At 44.2% G+C, this 19,364-nt stretch overlaps 1 protein-coding gene across 9 annotated transcripts in view; it reads left to right on the forward strand.

Moving 5' to 3' along the window:
- The window catches only part of LOC126475390 (leucine-rich repeat-containing protein 51-like), a 155,030-nt gene that overhangs the window by 103,703 nt on the left and 31,963 nt on the right, over positions 1–19,364 (forward strand). For 8 of the 9 annotated variants that reach the window (XM_050103218.1, XM_050103223.1, XM_050103224.1 and 5 more), the window contains 2 exons: positions 9,095–9,221; positions 19,157–19,260. The gene's annotated coding sequence lies outside the window, so the exon portion shown is untranslated. The remainder of the gene's footprint in view (positions 1–9,094; positions 9,222–19,156; positions 19,261–19,364) is intronic. The other variant, XM_050103222.1, reaches the window with a different exon arrangement.

Below are 19,364 nucleotides of genomic sequence, written 5' to 3' on the forward strand. Positions count from 1 at the left end.
AATTCCGCGTACTACTGTGACGTTTTGCCATGGCTCCATGAAAACGTGTGGCAATAAGAGCCCAAACTTTGGTGACAAGGGATCTGGCTGCTGCATCACGACAACGCGCCCTGTCACATGTCCTTGCTCACCAGGACCTTTTTGGCAAAAAACAACATGGTGGTTGTACCCCAACCACCGTACTCACCGGATTTGGCATCTTGCGACTTCGCGCTATTCCCAAAACTGAAACTCAAGTTGAAAGGCCGTCGGTTCGACACTCTAGAGCGGATTCAAGCAGCATCGCTGGTGGTAAAAATGAGTGTATGGCATTCTTAGCCGGGAGGCCCCTTTTGGGGAAGTTTGGTCGCCGAGTGCAAGTCTCATTTCAGTCAACGCCACATTGGGCGACTTGCATGCCAGTAAGGAGGATGAAATGTTGATGAGGACAACACAACACCCAGTTCACGAGCAGAGAAAATCCCAAACCCGGCCGCGAATCGAAACCAGGCCCACTGCATGGGAGGCAAGCACGTAACCACCCAGCTAAGCAGGCGGACTTTGCTGGTGGTGACAAACACATTCAAAGAACAGGACTTCCAGAAAACGTTTGACCAGTGGCAGAAGCACTGGGACTGGTGTGTACGTGCAGATGGGAAATACTTCGAGGGTGATGGTGACCATTAGTACAAAGATAAGGCTTCCAACAGATAGCAGCACCAGTCCCGAAAATTTTGGGTAGCACCTCATATACTGAGGAGCCAACCATTCTAAATAGCTCTAACACGGTCAAATACATAGACGATGCGATGTAATGCACAACATTCATGGTCAGTTCTAATCGCGTAGAGTTTTAACTAGTCGTGCTATGTTGTATTACGTCGCGATAATGGAGGTTCGGCAGAACGAGCCATTGAACAAATATACGTAATCACATCCTGTGGAAACACAGTTCGAAATTCGTGATTGGCAAAGAAGCAAGCGGAGATCGTCCTGCACTTGGCGACAGTATTTTCTACCTAACTGAGTTGCTCCTCCATGTACTGGTAGATTAAAAAGAATGTAAGGCCGCTTATGTGTACACTGTCAATGCCGTTGACAAATGTTTCAGAGAATGCTCCACAATCGCATGCAATAGTCTTCAGCTACCCTGCACTTATAATACATACTCGTAGGTTCTTGTCTCATCAGTATTTACTTCGTTTGATGCCGCATAGCCTAATCTGACGATGGGTTGGGCCGAAACCGTGATATTGTGAACTCGTTATCAACCATCAGACACCCGTGCCCATATCTGAGTTGGTACATTTTTAGGTAGATGCCCACACATACACGTATTTCCATGCAGAAATGTAAATGGGCCATTCAGTGGAATTTATACCTCTGACCCTCGTAAAAGTCTCTGTACTGGGCAAGAGAAAAATACGTTACATGACACAGAGCTCGCCTCTTGGATGAATGCCGTAAACTCAACACAATTTAGGGTATTGGATGGCAACGAGTTCTCCAGAGCTCATTTTCAGACACTATGTACATCTTCAACAGTAAACAAATCAGCGTATGAAACTGTCAAGTAGTTTTCACAACCTGAATACGTAGGGTATGGATACCTTCAACAGGGAACCATTCAGCATATGGCATGGCCAGGCGCTTCTCCTGACCCAAATACATGTTTGAAATTGCTTCAGGAGATGCCTCACTTCGTCGCAGTTCTCTTCCCCAGACTCTTGCCGTGATGTGAGAGCCGCATCGTTTTCAACGCAGGTTTTCAGAAATTACTGCAACCAGTTGACGTTCTTGATGGTAGAATTTTTATTGTACCGTAACTGGTTTCAAGTCGCCTAGTGACTCATCATCAAATGGAACAGTTCTTAGTAGTTGTTCATAGAACTGTGGAGACAACCACAACTACATGAAGAATTACTAAGAACTGTACCATCTCATGAGTCTCTGAGTGACTTGAAACTGGTAATGGAAATATAAAAATTCCATCATTAAGAAAAGCGACTGGTAGCAGTCACTTCTGAAAACATTTTTCATCATAGTCGCAGTATTGTACATCCATAATGGATAAAAGTTTTATTCCCTATGCAGCTTATGGTAATCTTCATTTAACAGCAACACATGTTACTCAGTGTGCAGCTACTAGAAATAATATAGCTCCGTATTGACGTTATTCATACAAAACTCATGCGTGCATTTCGTTCGTTTCAAACAAGTTGTATATTTGAACATAACTGCTTTCTCTGAAACTACATTTCTATATTTTTTCATTTTGGCTAAATTAAATCAGATGCAATATGGCATCGTATTTTAATTTTTTTTTGTGACAACCGGTGTAGTTTGTCCTTTCTTCCTCCTACAAGCTGGAATACAAATGCCCTAGATCCCAGTCAGCAATCTCGCAATAGGTTGTTGCAGCTACGTATTTGATAGGATGTCCTCCAGCGCGACTGTATGTCAACCCTAAGGGCCCGGGTTCGATTCCTGGCTGGGTTGGAGATTTTCTCCGCTCAGGGACTGGGTGTCGTGTTGCCCTAATCATCATGATATCATCCCCATCGACGCGCAGGACGCCGAAATGGCGTCAAATCGAAAGACTTGCACCTGGCGAATGGTGTACTCGACGAGAGGCCCTAGTCACACGACATTTACATTTATTTTTATTTGGTATGACGCTGTTTGGAGCAGTTCGTGTCGTTTTGTAACTGAATACAAACCAACATTTTTTTTTGCGGTTGAATCACGTTATTGTACATGGAAACAGTTATTGCCAAAAGGATCCACTCGATCAGTATCACACATCAAATGCAAGTAATTAAAGAATGATGGTAACATAGAATAAATAAGGATGAACCTGTAAAACCAGTCTCTCTTTACAAATTTCAGTGTTATGTCATCAATTTCGGTGTTATTTCCTGACATCTTGTTTTTCCTTGTAGTAGTTTTGTCTTGCTAACTTGTTTATCAGTGTTATATTAGTAACGAATGTACATATACAACATTTTGTACCACAGTTATTAACATTACACTGAGAAAAAGAAAAAAATATTCGAGTTAAGCTCAGTTAAGGAATAAAATAATTCATTTCAAGCCAGACAATTGTTCCACACTACTGATAATTCTCCGAGTTTTGAGAAGAAGTTCTCTTTTTGAGATACTGCCAGGATGATACGTCAGTGTCTTGCCGTATTGGGAAACCAGACCCTCGCCGCCTGTCTTCAAACGTGGAAGCCAAATTGTGTTCAGTTCCAAAAGGGAAAATGTGAAGAAATGACTTTATCTAGATGTAAGAATTTGAAAAGGTTAATATTTCTTTAAGTCAAAATAGGTGCTTTTTCACTTAATTATGAATAGTGAATTAGTGTGAGTGAGAGCAAGTCAAGTCGGAAGGACGACATTATGTGATCATCAACTTTAAGATCAAAACTATTCTCTCAAAAATTACTCCACGCGCTCGATGATGACATTTCGTTTTGTTCCGTTGATCGTGAGTGAATGCTGCTGTTTAAAGTACCATAAAGAATATCTGACATTGACATTAATTCCTGGTGTGGTTCCGTCTAGTGTGAATAGAACTTAATTCTTTCTTATCGGTCACACTTAGCAATCGAAGTTAAACTGCACACAAGCCAAATAATTTCATTCTGTTAAAGAAATGTTTTGATAAGGAAAAGTGAGCTGTGACAAGTCAGTTTTCAGGCGTAACTGTTGAGTCATGCAAATAATGTACTTAGCTTTAATGCGTCTACCGAGAAAAATTATTGACCATCCAAACATCACATAACAACTAAATTCAGCCGATGTTGGTATAAAAACTCTCCGTCCGAGCAGGCCATGAAGGCCCAACGGTACCGACCGGCCGCCGTGTCATCCCCAGACCACAGGCGTCACTGGATGCGGATGTGGAGGGGCATGTGGTCAGCACACCACTCTCCCGGCTGTATGTCAGTTAACGAGACCAGGGCGCTACGTCTCAGCCTAGTAGCTCCTCAGTTTGCCTCACAAAGGCTGAGTGCACCCCGCTTGCCAACAGCGCTCGGCAGACCAGATTGTCACCCATCGAAGTGCTAGCCCAGCTCGACACCGCTTAACTTCGGTGATCTGACAGGAACCGGTGTTACCCTGCGGCAAGGCTGTTGGCGATGTTGGTGTGAACCGTGATAGGTTCTGTCACGCGCAGAGAACCGGAAACGCGCATTAGTCAGTAACTGCCCTCATATTCACAGTTTCAAAATGTGTTTATTCAGCAACATACAGAATTTAACGATTTTTAGTAAAACCCGCCGTTTTCGAGAAATTCGTGGCGTTATTGTTTAAATGAGATTTTCATCTCTCCATTAGTGAGAGTTGATCTACAGGATACTTAAAGCGCAAGTACGGCAATGATGATACTGCCAGCAATTTGGGGAGGTACTGCGTTGTACAAATTGAGAGAGCTTTGCTAGTGCACATTCCTCATCTGCTGACAACCATGTTAATAAATGGCCTACACTCTGCGCCGGTTAGTGACTGTTCTGGCACTCCCCCAATATGGTCAACTGGCGAAAATTCCGTTAATATTACGAGCAAATAATGGCCTCCACGTCTCCTACAACAAGTAGAGTGCTACGGTCACCTGAGCTATTGGACTTTGGGCATGCTGCGCGGCATTGGCATGAAGTGGGGCTCCAGCAAATCTTTGACATACACCTCATAATATCGTGTCCGACCTTCTTTTGCCCGGCGTAGTTCAGCAACTCGACTTGGCATGGGCTCAACAAGTAGCTGGAAAGTCTCCTGCAGAAATACTGACCCATGCCATCTCTATAGCCGTCCATAATGGCGAATGTGTTGCTCATGAAGGATTTTGTACACGAACTGACGTCTCGATATGTCCTATAAATGTTCGATGGGATTCATGTTGGGCGATCTGGAGACCAAATCATTCGCTACGATTGTCCAGAATTTTATTCAAACCATTCGCGAATAACTGTCGCCAGGTGTCACGGCGCATTGTCTTCCGTAAAAATTCCATCGTTGTTTGGGAACATGAAGTCCTTGAATGGCTCTAAATGGTCTCCAAGTAGCGGAACATAACCATTTTCAGCCTACGATAAGTTCAGTTGGACCAGTGAACCCACTCCATTCCATGTACACACAACCACACCGTTATGGAGCGGACACCTTCTTGCACAGTGCCTTGTGGACGACTTGAGCCCATGGCTTCGTGGAGTCTGCGGTACACTCAGAACCTACCATCAGTTCTTACCAAATCAAATCGCGAGTCATTTGACTAGGCCATGGTTTTCCTGTCATCTAGGGTCCAACCGATACGGTCAAAAGCCGAAGAGAAGCGCTACAGGCAATGTTGCACTCTTAGGAAAGGCATGCGTGTCGGTCGTTTGCTGCCATAGCCCATTAACGCCAGATTTTGCTGTATTGTGCTAAAGTACTTCACGCTTTGTTGCTTCTCTGTTAGCACTGACAACTCTAAGCAAACGGCGCTGCTCTCGGTCGTTAAGTGAAGCCCGTTGGCCACTGCATTGTCCATGGTGAGAGGTAAGGTCTGAAATTTGGTATTATCGGCACACTCTTGACGCTGTTGATCTTGGAATATTGAATTTTCTAATGATTTCCGAAATGGAACGTCTCATGCGTCTAGCTCCAGTTACCATTCCGCGTTCTGACTTTGTTAATTCCCGCCATTTGGCCAAGATCACGCTGGAAGCATTTTCACATGGCTCATCTGAATACAAATGACCGCTCCGCCACTGCACTGCCCTTTTATACCTAGTGTACGTGATAGTACCGCCAACTGCATACGGGCAAATCGCTAACTTTTTCACCTCAGTGTAGTGCTGTCCTGTTTCTTTGTAGCCGGGGAACACAGGACGTGATTCATTGGCGTTCACAGGTATCTAACGTCGGAATCTGACCACCGTCACGTATCCACTGGGTCATTCATCCTTGACTTTTTAGCAGTGTGCTGCATGTCGTTATTTGTGAAGAGAACGTGGTAACTGGATACAGGAATGACAACGGCTCAAGTTCTCTGAAGAATCTCATGAAAGAACATTTCAGCGCGAGGCTTTGCAGTAGAACCCAGCTTTTTTAGTTAGTTGCTCTTCTTATTTCTAAGATGGCTTGAGGACGCGAATGGGAACTGTTTATGTGTCTGTAAGGGTGCTACATTTAAATCAACCTTTCTTTTTTGATACGTGCGTAAGTGACAGCAATTGTCTGTATGTCTGTAAGGGTTCTGTATTTAAATCAGCTTTTCTTTTTTACTTAGTACGTAAATATTACTAATGGAACTGAAGAATGTTTCTTGCCTCTTCTCTGAAAACTGATTTTTGCACTTGAGAAAGTAAAGGATCATGAGGCGATAGGGCATCGTCATTCAGGCATGTGGTATTGTTTTTGATCGACTCTTTCCCGTAAAGCTGTCAGACTTGTGTCTATCCTTGGACGTTAAATATTCTAGCCAGTCCAACAGTGGACTGAAGTAATCAGGTATTTTTTTTTCTTTATTGAGTTTCGATTCCCCCCAAAGGGGGCGGGCTGGCAGCAGCTTAGTATGCCGCTCTTCAGCCTACAGAATTTGTTTTAAAAAGAGGAAGATGATAAACAATAAAAACAGGCGATAAAATAGGAGACTTTAACGGTAACATGGCGGAAAAAATCGTGGAACTTAAAACATAGAAACAAAGGGATCATGATGCTAATAAAATACATATGAAGCAGACAGGTAAAATAATAGACAGACAATTAAAAAACACGGCGGCAGTCTGGTTTCTGTTAGGAAGAGACATAAAATTCACACCCAGCGACAGCATGATTTCTGCTCACAACACTTTGGACAGACGAACAACACTGAACATTCACTTGAACACTGCACTAGAAAGTTGGCAAATATGACATACCACAGCCGAGGGCAGGTGGGGGGAACCTGGGCAGATGATGGGAAAGTAAAAAGGGGGGAAGGAGAGGAAAAACGAAGAGGGGGAAGGGGGGGAAAGGAGCCGATGTAGGTCGAGGGGGGGGGGGGGGGGGGGTGCTGGGCAGATGCAACAGGGAGTGGGAAAGGCAGAGGAGGGGAATACAAAAGGATTCGGGGGGGGGGGGAGAAGGGAGGTATGGAGAGGTTATGCGGGGAGAAAAACAGGATCGAAGGGGGGGGGGGGGGGGAAGAGGGAGCCCAGGGAAAGGATGGAGGAAAGGAGAGGGGGTGAGGATCAGAGTTGATAGGAGGGATAAATGGAGGGAGAGAAGGCATCATCCGGGAGGGGGAGTTGATGGAAGCCACCTTGGGAAAGGAGATGGTGCAGAGATTGAGGGTAGGGGGGACACAACAGTGAAGATGCGGCAGGGGACGGGGATGGGAGAGGAGAGGAGCAACCAGGGGGTGAGGGGGCTCAAGACAGCAGGAGGTGTAGAGTAGGCAGAAATGTTCAAGAAATAGGAGCAGATGGGGGAAAGGAATGAGGTCATAGAGGATCCGCGTGGGGCATGGGAGGCATATACGGAAGGCGAGGCGGATTGCATGACGCTCAAGGATGTGGAGGGACTTATAGAATTTGGGGGGGGGGGGGCAGATATTCAGGCAATACGAAGGCTTACAGTAATACGAAGGCTTACAGATAGATCTATTCTGATCTAGAGCAACTAAATTGCTTTTTATTTTTTACAGATTTATTGCAACGTCAATGCTTCACTTATATATTGGCTTTGTATAATACATAATTAAACTTTCTATTCTTCCGTCACTATAGACGGAAAACTATTTAGCGTGTGGGTATTGAACTTTATAAGACTGATGTTTAGATTGTGTGCTATAGGATTTGCTTTGTTAGAAGTGTTAGTGTCATGATTTACCATTAGGCGCCAGTACTGGTACAGCGACGTATCATTGTGCAGACAGTCAACATAGATCTGGACAAGATGAACAGGGCTTTGCTGGTAAAGCTGTTTTCTCAAAACAACTGCAATAGTGTTCTTCTGGAGTACCAACGCATTCAAGAACTGAAGGAGTACTTTCCGCACCGTGGTTGAAGAACACATTTCGAAAGTTCGAATTGACTGGCGATTTGGAATTGCTTCTGGGAGAGACCGACGCCCAATTGCGTCACCAATTGTTGAAGAAGTTACTGTTGCCATGGCTGAAAATGCTGGACACTGTGCGCCATCTTCAAGCTGTGCACTAGCTGTTCACGACAGCCACAGTTCACAGTTAGAAAAATCATGCAAACAATTGTGGAAAGGTATCTCTAGTAGGGTTTCAGGCTGTCGTCGACACAGATGGTCTTCACATTGAGCAACGTTTGTAACCTGGAACGTAAACATGGTACGCAATTAACAAATGTTACTCTCTCGTGTAGACATGGAAATTTGTGTTTGGTTCAATGGTTTCTTCATTATTTCTCTTCCGCATGTCCTTACAAATGTTCCAACAAAGTTTCATTGTACTTGGATCACTCGTTTTTTCTGAGGGCCCTCTCAAGTAGCGAAAGTTTAGTTATTAACTACTGTGTCCTTCCTGGTGCTAATAGTGCGTGCTTTGCATTTGAGACATTTAATTAATGTTAGTAACTGTAGCACTCAAACTTTATGCAGCTGAATGGAGACTTTAAAAGAAACTTTGATTAGTAAGGAAAGGAGGTATGGTGATGAAAAGCTTATTATCACTTGCCTGAGCGAAAATATTGTGGGTGCAAACTCAAATCTGTCCACAGTGTGAGTCTAAATATGTTAAAATCTGATCATTCACGACTGTTGATGGTAATCCTGGTCCTTCGGCCACTCAACCAACTTTTGTGTCATTTCTGCGACGCATTAATCCATTGGGTGTTCGTTTCACTTAAAGCTATAAATTGGCTGCTCAGGAAGAAGGAGGCGGGGCCCGTCTCAGCAGGCAACGTCCTACGAGGCGACCCAAGCTTCCGCTTCCTGCATCCTCCTTCAGGGGCGAAGTAAAAGTGTGCGATCAGTAGAGGAATCTTCACGTAATAGGAGGAGTCCTTCCAACTACGTAATAGTGTAACCTTCGGGGGATCTTCCAGAAAACAGAGAGATGCGATTCGTGTGTGGTTTCGATGACAATTAAATATTCTATAGAGGTTTTCTTATTTCGCAGGCAGAGCCAGAGGGATAATCTCGCTAAACAGAGGATTTCAACAGCGGATACAATAGAAGTTGCTGATGCAGAAAGCTTGCATGAAAGAAGACTGAGAGCTACACAGAGGAATAAAACGTTACTGAAGGTAAGTCTGTGTTAGACATTATTGCAATAGACTGAATCCACAAAATACACTGAAGAGCCGAAGAAACTGGTTCACCTGCTTAATATCGTGTAGGATTCCGCGGGCACGCAATAGTGCCGCAACACGACTTGGCACGGACTCGAGTAATGTCTGAAGTAGTGCTGGAGGGAGTTCACACCATGAACCCTGCAGCGCTGTCCATAAATTCGCAAGAGCACGAAGGGGTCGAGATCTCTTCTGAACAGCATGTTGCAAGGCATCCCAGATGCGCTCAATAATTTTCATGTCTGGGGAGTTTGCTAGCCAGCGAAAGTGTTTAATCTCAGAAGAGTGTTCCTGGAGCCACACTGTAGCAATTCTGGACGTGTGGGGTGCCGCATTGTCCTGATGGAATTGCCCAAGTCCGTCGGAATGCACAATGGACGTGAATGGATGCAGGTGATCAAACAGGATGCTTACGTACGTGTCACCTGTCAGAGTCGTATCTAGACGTATCATGGGTCCCATATGACCCCAAGTGCACACGCCCCACACCAGTACAGAGCCTCCACCAGCTTGAGAAGTCCCTTGCTGTCTTGCAGCGTCCATTGTACTCGTCCATCCACTCGATACAATTTGAAACGAGTCTCTTCCGACCAGGCAACATGTTTCCAGTCATCAACAGTCCAGTGTCGGTACTGATGGGCCCAGGCGAGGCGTAAAGCTCTGTGTCGTGCAGTCATCGAGGGTACACGAGTGGGCCCCCGGCTCCGAAAGCCCACATCGATGATGTTTCGTTGAATGTTTCGCACGCTGACACTTGTTGGTGGCCCAGCACTGAAATCTGCAACGATTTGCGGAAGCGTTGCACTTTTGTCACGATGAACTGTCGTTGGTCCCGTTCTTGCAGGACCTTTTCCGGCCGCAGCGATGTCAGAGATTTGATGTTTTGCCGGTTTCTTGATATTCACGGTACATTCGTGAAATGGTCACACGGGAAAATCCCCACTTCATCGCTACCTCGGAGATGCTGTGTCCTATCGCTCGTGCGCCGACTATAACTCCGCGTGCAAACTCACTCAAATCTTGATAACCTGCCGTTGCAGCAGCAGTAACCGATCTGGCAACTGCGGCAGATCCTTCTTGTCTTATACACTCCTGGAAATTGAAATAAGAACAACGTGAATTCATTGTCCCAGGAAGGGGAAACCTTATTGACACATTCCTGGGGTCAGATACATCACATGATCACACTGACAGAACCACAGGCACATAGACACAGGCAACAGAGCATGCACAATGTCGGCACTAGTACAGTGTATATCCACCTTTCGCAGCAATGCAGGCTGCTATTCTCCCATGGAGACGATCGTAGAGATGCTGGATGTAGTTCTGTGGAACGGCTTGCCATGCCATTTCCACCTGGCGCCTCAGTTGGACCAGCGTTCGTGCTGGACGTGCAGACCGCGTGAGACGACGCTTCATCCAGTCCCAAACATGCTCAATGGGGGACAGATCCGGAGATCTTGCTGGCCAGGGTAGTTGACTTACACCTTCTAGAGCACGTTGGGTGGCACGGGATACATGCGGACATGCATTGTCCTGTTGGAACAGCAAGTTCCCTTGCCGGTCTAGGAATGGTAGAACGATGGGTTCGATGACGGTTTGGATGTACCGTGCACTATTCAGTGTCCCCTCGACGATCACCAGTGGTGTACGGCCAGTGTAGGAGATCGCTCCCCACACCATGATGCCGGGTGTTGGCCCTGTGTGCCTCGGTCGTATGCAGTCCTGATTGTGGCACTCACCTGCACGGCGCCAAACACGCATACGACCATCATTAGCACGAAGGCAGAAGCGACTCTCATCGCTGAAGACGACACGTATCCATTCGTCCCTCCATTCACACCTGTCGCGACACCACTGGAGGCGGGCTGCACGATGTTGGGGCGTGAGCGGAAGACGGCCTAACGGTGTGCGGGACCGTAGCCCAGCTTCATGGAGACGGTTGCGAATGGTCCTTTCCGATACCCCAGCAGCAACAGTGTCCATAATTTGCTGGGAAGTGGCGGTGCGGTCCCCTACGGCACTGCGTAGGATCCTACGGTCTTGGCGTGCATCCGTGCGTCGCTGCGGTCCGGTCCCAGGTCGACGGGCACGTGCACCTTCCGCCGACCACTGGCGACAACATCGATGTACTGTGGAGACCTCACGCCCCACGTGTTGAGCAATTCGGCGGTACGTCCACCCGGCCTCCCGCATGCCCACTATACGCCCTCGCTCAAAGTCCGTCAACTGCACATACGGTTCACGTCCACGCTGTTGCGGCATGCTACCAGTGTTAAAGACTGCGATGGAGCTCCGTATGCCACGGCAAACTGGCTGACACTGACGGCGGCGGTGCACAAATGCTGCGCAGCTAGCGCCATTCGACGGCCAACACCGCGGTTCCTGGTGTGTCCGCTGTGCCGTGCGTGTGATCATTGCTTGTACAGCCCTCTCGCAGTGTCCGGAGCAAGTATGGTGGGTCTGACACACCGGTGTCAATGTGTTCTTTTTTCCATTTCCAGGAGTGTATAAGCGTTGCCGACTGTAGCTCCATACTCTGCCTGTTTGCGTATCTATGTATTTGAATATGCATGTCCATATCAGTTTCTTTGGCGCTTCAGTGTAGCTGGCGTTGTCACTTAACAGTGAGGTGGATAAGTATATCAGTAATATCACATTGTAAAGCAGTAGTCAGATATCTGCATTCTCTAATCAGAGCCTACGTTCTGCCATTAAAATTAAGTTAGAACGATCATAAGTCTCGAATCCTTTTTCGAACAATATCTCAAGTTCTTTTGGCATACTACTTCGAATTCACGTGCAGCTTAAGAATGCCCAAAGGCTCTTTTCGGCTCAGCAAGAATAGGTTACTTGAGTTCCATTGTGAGGCGAGCTTTCTGGTTTGACCTGTTTCGTTAGTGCCTCTTCCGCTGCTTTCAACGGTATCACTCTGGATACCACCATTTAAAGTCAGGGCCGGCCACCGCGTGGCAAACTTGACGCGGGCCCGGTATGCAAGACGTGTGTGGGCCAAGGTTCTGTCTGCCTCTGCTTTCCTCGTTCCTTCCGGTAAGTACTCTGCACAGTGCGGTATTTCATTTAGAATTGCGATGCGGCATTTTTCAGTCGGCACACCTATCCTTGTAGATCGTTCAGGGCCACAATGAATTCAAATCTTGCGTTTTCTTTAACGGAGGCGAGCTTAGGGCACTCGACTGTGTTCGTCAGAATGTGTTCCTTCTACAAAGCTATTTTTTTAAATGCAACCCCATCAAATCAGAAAGACGTTGTTTCTCCCCGTTCAGTGCCTTATTGTCGGCAGTGTGCAATCAAGTCCACTTAAAATGCGAGGTCTGAAGTTCATTTCAGATGTTCTAATTTTCGGTGCTGCATTCCTTTTTCCTTCATAAATTCAACAATAGTGAGTTTTAAATCGATAAATCGTTCCAGACGTGCCCCTCGATCTAAGCAACGCACCTTTAAATAATGTACAAAGTCTCCATGCTTTTCGCTCAATGCCACAGAGAACTATTGCAACAGACAGTGGAATAATGCGTGCAAGCCGGTCGGAGTGGCCAAGCGGTTCTAGGCGTTTCAGTCTGGAACCGCGCGACCGCTACGGTCGCAAGTTCGAATCCTGCTTCGGGCATGGATGTGTGTGATGTCCTTAGGTTAGTTAGGTTTAAGTAGCTCTAAGTTCTGGGGGACTGATGACCTCAGATGTTAAGTCCCATAGTGCTCAGAGCCATTTGAACCAAATGCGTGCAACGTCACAAATTTTTCTATTCACACCACCAGTTTCTTCACGACTGCATGCCTACAAATGTAGCAGAAAGTGCTTCTTGATGCAGAGAACAATGGATCCCATCTGTCGATTATTTTTGGCTCTTTCATTGTCAATTAACAAGGGGACCTTACGGTCTCAGAAATTCACTTCGGAATGAGACTTCGTAGTCTAGTAGTATACTTCAATGGTGTCCGCCCACAAAAGTTGTAAGGCGCACTAGCCAGAAGATTCCCAGAAAAAGGGCTGTGAATTTTCAGGCGAAACGCTGTGGCAGCGCAGCGAAATGGCTGCCGCTGTAGCGGACTCACTTGCCACGCTGGCGAACCAGTTTCGATCCTACCTCTAGATAATGCGTGCAAGCCGGTCGGAGTGGCCAAGCGGTTCTAGGCGCTACAGTCTGGAATCGCGCGACCGCTACGGTCGCAGGTTCGAATCCTGCCTCGGGCATGGATGTGTGTGATGTCCTTAGGATAGTTAGGTTTAAGTAGTTCTAAGTTCTAGGGTACTGATGACCTCAGATGTTAAGTCCCATAGTGCTCAGAGCCATTTGAACCATTTTTCCATCATTGATTCAGTGGAAATACGACTGTCTGAGTCCTTTATTAATCGAGACGGCGGTTTCCAGTTAAATTCTACGTATAATCCCAATATAGAAAAACTTCGTGTTCTGCGTAACCGGCGTCGTTTGCCATGCGAACAGAATCGATCTGATATCGATAATCCAGCTTTCACCACGGAGGGCGCGCGACGGAGCACACAGACTTGAAGAGAAACGGCGCATGCGCAACGCCAACTGGACACACTACGCATGTAAACTGGAAATTTGTGGTAAGGGATATGGGACCAAACTACTGAGGCCATCGGTCCTTAGGCTTACGCACTGCTTAATCTAACATAAACTAACTTACGCTAAGGACAACACACACCCCCATGCCCGAGGGAGGACTCGAACCTTCGACGGGAGGGGCCGCGTGAACCGTGACAAGACGCCTTACAAAACACCGCTACCCCGCGCGGCACTACACATGTGTCGGCGGGGTAGATTAGATTAGATTAGTGTTTCGCTCCATAGATCCGTGCTGAGGAGATCCTCGTGGAAGTGGAACATTTATTTTTTTTAAGCTGAAATAACAATACTAATAGTATGATTATATGTACAATACGTCATTTGTTTCTATTAAAAAATTCGTCAATGGAGTAGAAGGAGTTGGCCACTAGTAAGTCTTTCAGGCTCCTTTTAAACTGATCTTTATTTGTAACTAAATTTTTTATGTTTACTGGCAAATTATTGAAGATGAGTGTTCCTGAGTAGTGGCCCCCTTTTTGAACTAAAGTAAGTGCTTTTAAGTCCTTGTGCAGATCATTTTTGTTCCTGGTATTGTATGTATGAACTGAGCTGTTTGTTGGAAAAAGAGATATATTATTTAGGACAAATTTCATTAATGAGTAAATATACTGAGAGGCAGTAGTTAGTATACCCGGTTCTTTGAAATGGTTTCTACAGGACGTCCGTGAATTTACTCCACAAATAATACGTATTACACGCTTTTGGACTCTGAAAACTTTTGTTTGACTTGAAGAGTTACCCCAAAATATTATACCATATGACATTATGTAATGAAAGTAGGCAAAGTATGCAAGCTTTTTCATTTTTATGTCGCCTATGTCTGCTAACACTCGAATTGCAAATACAGATTTGTTAAGGCGTTTCTGCAGTTCTGTGGTGTGCTCTTCCCAACTGAATTTATTTTAAAGTTGTAATCCCAGGAATTTAAGACTCAACCTCTTCTATCTGCTCTTCTTCGTATTTTATGCATATGCTGGGTGGAAACCTCTTACAGGTTCTGAGTTGCATATAGTGAGTCTTTTCGAAGTTTAATGTCAGTGAGTTGGCTTTAAACCATTTATTAATATCCATGAAAATATCATTAGCAGATCTTTCTAGAACTACACTTGACATACTATTTATTGCAATACTTCTGTCATCTGCAAACAAAACGAACTCTGCTTCTGGCAGTGTAACTGATGAGAGAGCATTAATGTACACAAGAAAAAGCAATGGCCCTAAGATGGATCCTTGTGGGACACCAAATGTAATTTCTTCCCATTCTGATGATGACTGATGACTTAATTCACTAGTCCCTTGCACTGACACCCTTTGTTTCCTGTTATTGAGGTATGACTTGAACCATTTTGCAGCACTGCCTGTGACACCATAGAATTCTAATTTACTTAAAAGGATGTTGTGGTTCACACAATCAAATGCCTTTGACAAATCACAGAAAATACCTGCTGCTTGTAATTTGTTATTTAATGAATTAAGTACATTTTCACTGTAGGTGTAAATAGCCTTCTCGATATCAGAACCCTTCGGAAATCCAAACTGTGTTCTTGATAATATGTTATTTGTGGTCAGATGGTTGAGCAGCTGCCTGTACATTACTTTTTCTAAAATTTTTGAGAATGCTGGCAAAAGTGAAATCGGTCTGTAGTTTGATGGTATCTCTTTATCCCCTTTCTTGAATAGAGGCTTAACGTCTGCATACTTTAACCAGTCAGGAAATGTCCCAGTTATAATTGACTGGTTACACAAGTAACTTAGAATTGTACTAAACTCACAAGAACATGCCTTAATTAACTTTGTTGGTATTTCATCGTACCCACTAGAATGCTTTGTTTTTAAAGATTTTATTATGGGAGTTATTTCTTTTGGTGAAGTGAGTGATATATTCATGTACTTAAAGTTATTTGTGAAGACTAGTTTCAGATATTCAAGGGCATTATTTACTGATCCTGAAACTCCCATTCTATCAGTAACGGATATAAAGTACTTGTTAAATAGATTTGCCACACTATGCCCATCAGTTACTAATGTGTCATCTACCCTTAGTGCTATTTGCTCCTGTTCCTTTCTGGTTCTATCAGTCTGCTCCTTCACTATATCCCATATTGTTTTTATTTTGTTCCCTGACATTGCTATCTTCTTCTCGTAGTGCATTTGTTTAGACGTCTGAATTACTTTTTTTAATATTTTACAGTATTCCTTGTATTTAGCTAAATCATCAGCATTGGAGCTATTCTTGGTCGACAGATACATTTTCCTTTTTGTCTTACAGGAAATCTTTATTCCTTGTGTAATCCATGATTTTATTATAGACTTCTGTTTAATTTGGGTAACTTTTAGAGGAAAACAGTTTTCAAACATGGTACTGACATTGTTCATGAATGTGTTATATTTTTCATTCATGTCATGAGCACTATAAACATCTTTCCAGTTCATATCTTTGAGCAGTTTTCTAAAACACTCAATTTTTGGTTGATTGACTACTCTCCTGTACTCAGATTTAGCAGTCTCGATAGTCTGCTTAGAATTTACATCTAAAACAAGGAGCTGCATGTCATGATCTGACAGTCCATTTATAACAGGTTTTATGATATGATTTTGTTCCCTTGATTTGTCTATGAAAATGTTATCAATGGCTGTCCTTGAGGATTTAGTGATCCTAGTTGGAAAGTGTACAGTGTGAATTAGATTGAAAGACAACATTACTAACTGCAGTGAATGTTTACTGGTTGATTGTATTAGAAAATCTGTATTAAAGTCACCAGCAATCAAAATTTCTTTGTTTCTTCCTGTTAAATAACCCAAAAGAGCTTCTAGATGATCTAAGAATAGATTATAATTTCCTGCAGGTGCTCGGTAAATAGTCATTATTACATAGGATCTGTTATGGAACTCTACTTCTGTTGCACATGCTTCTAGATGCTGCTCTAAACAGAATTTATTAATGTCAATGTTCTTGAATTTATGGCAGTTTTTGATAAATGTGGCAACTCCTCCTCCATCCATATGTACTCTGGCTTAAATACGTGAGCACAGTGCTTTTCCTGTCAGTATTCAGCTGAAGATGGTCAGAAGACACTGCGCCGAAATGTCGTGGTAGTAAGTTGGAGACATCTGGCAGTAAGCCCGAAATTTTATGGAACTAACAGCTCTATAACTTGCAAAATAGCAATTTATTCATCTCAAATGAATCAGATTCTTTTCTTGCATCGTGAAGTCATAGATTCGTGACCTGTGTTTGGTAACATACTTATACATTTCTTTTATGAAGCAATGTAGAAAAGTAATGCCTCTGAATTTTTTATGTGAAAACTCATAATGCTTCGCATATAAAACAAGCGTTATGAACATTCTAAGTGTTTACTCTTCATGTCTACGTATTTATTTCTCAACCTAGTCACCCTGGTGACGAACACATTTCTTCCAATGAGAGAGCAGTTTGTTCATACTGTCGCTGTAGAATGTCTGAGCACAACCTCACCTCTGCTTGCACCGCTTCATCACTATCAAAGTGAAGTTCTCGAAGGCGTTCTTTAAGTTTTGAAACAGATGAAAATCGAGTGGAGCCAAATCGGGACTGTATAGAGGATGATCGATGACAGTGAGCCCACCAAAGAAAGGCATTACATTGTTGCAGATGTCGCAGCGCTCACGTGTGGTCTAGCATTGTAATGCTGAAAGAGAGGGTACTCCATGTCAGCATGAACTCTTCGAATTCACAACTCGATCACAGCACGCTGTTTCTCAACACCGATGTAATTACATTCAAATGTTCAAATATGTGTGAATTCCTGAGGGACCAAAGTGCTGAGCTCATCGGTCCCTAGACTTACATACTACTTAAACTAAATTAATCTAACTTATGCTGAGAACAACAGATCCATGCCCGAGGGAGGACCTGAACCTCCGGCGGGTGAGGTCGCGCAATCCGTGACAAGGCGACTTTAACCACGCGGGCCTCCGCGCGGCTGTAATTACATTACACACCACCGTGTTGCACGCGACAATTGGGAGCGCTCTATCGACAGAGGGCTGAAAATATGTAAGCATAGAGGATAAATATGTAACATGATAGTTACGTTCGTTTTATTTAAAAAACTTGAAGAGTTCTCGCAAAAAAAATTCGAAGATATTACTTTTCAGCAAGACCTCGTATTTAAATTCCAGCGCTGCGTAGTTATTTGCTTTTGTTTCACTGTTCCCAACTGTATCCCATCAGTAGGAGTGTCACCAATCATTGTAGCAACACAAAAAACTATGGATTCCGCACTAATATCGGTCGTTTTCTATTATTTTAACATTTTACCCCAAGAGTATATTTTTCCATGTACTAATCCTTTAATATACCCTGTTTAGTTGAAATTTGCGCCAGACATAGCAGTGTCATGCCTATATGTCACCATTTTCTCAGTCACACTTCCACAAATTAGGATATTTACTGGTATCCCGAATCTATATTAGAACACATTCACACGCACATACATGCATACACTCTTTTTATATGCAAAGACGTTAGTTTTTCTTAATGTTGAAGCAAAGAAATAGTTTCCGATCCTGCAAGTTTTCTCTATTGGCCCCCAAACAAAGATGAAAATTAATAATATAAGGCATTTTTCATTTCTGATGCAATCATAACCGATTTAGATCTACGTAGGTCATCTTTAGATTCTAGAATAGAGAAAACGGAAGCTTCTATTAAGACCTGAAACAAGTACAAATCTTTTCACAAGGCCTACTTGTAAGGCAGGTAAAGTACGATTAGCATGCATACGGTTCACATCTACGAGCGGCATTTGGTGAACACATGCCGTCCACAGGCGTGAACCATATTTACATGTTTGTACTTGTTTTAGCCCTTAGGTTTTGTTTTCTCTATTCTAGCATCAGAAACGGCCAGAGTGGCCGAGCGGTTCTAGGCGCTACAGTCTGGAAGCGCGCGACCGCTACGGTCGCAGGTTCGAATCCTGCCTCGGGCATGGGTGTGTGTGGTGTCCTTACGTTAGTTAGGTTTAAGTAGTTCTAAGTTCTAGGCGACTGATGACCTCAGAAGTTAAGTCCCATAGCGCTCAGAGCCATTTGAATTTAGCATCTGAATTTCTAGGCTGAAATCGGTTATGACAGTGTCATAAGAAAAGTGTATCAAAAAACAAAAACAACCGTATAATAAATAATCACAGTCTCCTCAAATGGAATGTTGTTTTTCTCCAAGAGAAGTGCGTCATGAGAATGAATTCCCGTGCCGGCCTCGACTGCAGCTATGCCGTGCTGTTTCCGCAGGAGCTGGAGGTGTCCGCGGCGAAGCTGAGGTCCCGCACCTGCTACTGCCCCACCGACTCACAGCTGGCCGCCCTGCTCAAGCGCTACTGCGACCACGTGTCCAGGTGAGGCGCGTCCCTGCCGCCTTTTTTCTTTCTCTTTACTGCAAGAAATTGTGGATTAAATGAGAACTTTAGTGAACATGAAATTTAATTTTAGTCCTGCACCG

This window comes from Schistocerca serialis, chromosome 4 (genome assembly GCF_023864345.2).
Source record: "Schistocerca serialis cubense isolate TAMUIC-IGC-003099 chromosome 4, iqSchSeri2.2, whole genome shotgun sequence".
NCBI lineage: Eukaryota > Metazoa > Arthropoda > Insecta > Orthoptera > Acrididae > Schistocerca > Schistocerca serialis.